At 40.2% G+C, this 2,500-nt stretch overlaps 1 long non-coding RNA gene and 1 pseudogene across 1 annotated transcript in view; both read left to right on the top strand.

The window, feature by feature from the left end:
* The window catches only part of LOC137999231 (uncharacterized), a 1,841-nt pseudogene extending 1,356 nt beyond the window's left edge, over nt 1–485 (top strand).
* LOC137999233 (uncharacterized) overlaps nt 1–2,500 on the top strand; it is a 32,332-nt gene that overhangs the window by 24,300 nt on the left and 5,532 nt on the right. The gene's annotated exons all lie outside the window — the stretch shown is intronic.

The following is a 2,500-nucleotide window of genomic DNA, read 5'->3' as shown; positions in this document are numbered from 1 at the left end:
TTTCTTAGCTTAATTATGCTCACTTGGTTCTTAGCACTATTTTTAATCATTACTGCTGTTGTTATTGTTGATATTTTTTGACTTTTTGGGAGGTGAAGGGTAGCCTGAGGGTTTGATGGTGGGTCCCTCAAATAAGATGAAATTTGAAACCACTTTAAAAAGTTTGAGAACACCTGCCACTTCCAATCTACAAATAGTGAATGCCACTTTATGTTCCTTGAAGTGTTGCTTAGTAGTTGTGTTAACAATTCCATCTTGACTGGCATTTATGCTAAAAGGCCCACCCCTATAAACAAGTTGAATTCATTGTAAATATATCAATGTACACTGTTTTGTACCCTGTCATCAGGAGCTCTTTTTTAGTACAAAATTCCACCCCCTCCACCCACCCCCCCCCCCCCCACCCGCCCCAAAAGAAAAAGAGCACCTGATTACAGGTTAAATGTTTTGGGATTGTATAAAGAAGATTGAAAGAGTGAATAAAGAATTGAAGTGTTATGCTACATCCACTTTTAACATTAACACAATATGACATAAAGACAATATGTGGACCTGTGGATATGGATTTGCTGAATGTCAAACTGTTTATTTTAACATAACTACTTGCTTCTTTGACCTTACTTGAAGTTTTTTAAATATTAAAGTTACTATAAATATCAACCACACCAAAGTAGTCAATGGTTCATTAATCTAAAAATGATGTCCCGTAATGGCACAAACTATTTAAAGCATTTGAGCAAGGTACCTTCATGTCTTTTGAATCAAAACTAGAAGAAAGCAACTCAACATAGTTTTCAACTCAACTGTTTTCAAGCCAAAAATGAATCGCACGGCCTGTCACTAACCTACAAATTTCACATATGTGCAAACTGTTAAGCAAACGTTTAATGTTAAATTATCCAACTTCTAAGAAAGTAGCTCTCATTGTTTTCTGAAAAGTAAACATTTTGATGGGCACTTGCTGGAGTTGAGCTCTGAGAATAAGGGATACTGCTTCTTGTCAAAGATCCTTGCTGAGATGCAAAAGCAGTGATACTTTGATCATGACCTGGAGGAACTGGAGCCCCCTGAGCTGGATAACCACTGTAATACAGCTGGGGTGGTGCCATCATCATTTGCATTAATCTCATTTCATGTTGTCTGGCTCTTCCATTCTCCTCCTTAAAAAATTCAAGTAAATCTTTAGTGGGGTCTTTCTCAATCACCTGCTTCATTGTTTCAATTGCCTCCACAACTGGATCTACTTTTCCCCTTTTCTTTCCCTTTTTCACAGGAACAAATTGTGCTACGCGTTTTACATTATCACCATCTTTACTGCTACTGTTCTGATCTTTCACCTCTATTTCTCCTGAATCTGAGTTTGCCCCAGCCTCGGTGTCCTCAACAGTCTCAGGACTTTCCCCACTGTTTGATCATGAGGGTTCCAGAGCCATTTCTGGTGTGCACGAATCACGAGTCTTGACAAAGCTGTAAAGCTGGTTGAACCATTCACCGAGGTTCTTCTCTTCTTGAAACCGTTTGATTCCAGTGGCCGTTTTATGGTTAAAGCTGCTTTCTTGCAGTCAGCAACACATTTCTTAAATTTGTTCCTTGTTTGAGTCACGTCGAAAGGAAAATTCTCTCCGCGGCTAGCGAGTCGTTCCTTAAGCTGCTTCACAACATTCGTGTAAATTGCCGTGTTTCTGAAGATAAGATTTTTCCTCAGATATTCACTGGAACAAATTATGTCCACCATATCAGTTATTACCTTTTCTCGCCATACGGCCTTCCTTCCCGCCTTTCGCGAAGAGCTTGACTTCGATTTTGCTGTTGGTACGCTTGAACATTCTGATAAGTCCGACTCTGTACTGATTTCGAGTTGCTCTGATGATAGGACTTCATCTTCGCACTCTGAATTCAAGCTTTCGTCGTCATTCACATCGCTACATGCATAGGTGTTTCTCCAAGCCGCCATATTTCAAAATCTGAAACATATATACGCATGCGTTTAACGTGATCCCACTGTGAAAGTGTTCGGGACTACATTATCATAATGTATGCATTAGGTTTCGCATCAATTTTTCTCGACGTTTGAATCAAACGTCGTGCCGCCGTTGAACTTAATATTCTGTTAGTTTGACTTTAGCGCGACTGTAGCTCGATCCAGCTTGTCGCGCTACTCGACTCTGGCGCGACGTTGGATTCAAACATCGAGCTGCAGTCGCGCTAATTGTCGAACTTAATTGATTTATTGAGTTCGACACGACGATAGCGCGACGTTTGAACCGGGCCTTACTCTCATTCCAGGCGTTTTTATTAAGATTATCTTTCCCTTGATTTGGATGAGGGCTTTATTCACTGTTATAAAGGGAATACATAGTGGGAATTTGCTCGTAATGGCACACAGCATTTTTGCCGCTTAAACTGCCGGTTTTTAGAGGTATCAAATTTCACACCGGTTCCTTCACGTCACAGGTCGATAAAGAAGGTTAAGTCTTGACTTTTGGCAAAGTTTCACAGA

This window comes from Montipora foliosa, chromosome 4 (assembly GCF_036669935.1).
Source record: "Montipora foliosa isolate CH-2021 chromosome 4, ASM3666993v2, whole genome shotgun sequence".
Lineage (NCBI taxonomy): Eukaryota > Metazoa > Cnidaria > Anthozoa > Scleractinia > Acroporidae > Montipora > Montipora foliosa.
The sequence above is the reverse complement of the archived record's forward strand: the minus strand, read 5'-3'. Positions and strand labels throughout refer to the sequence as shown.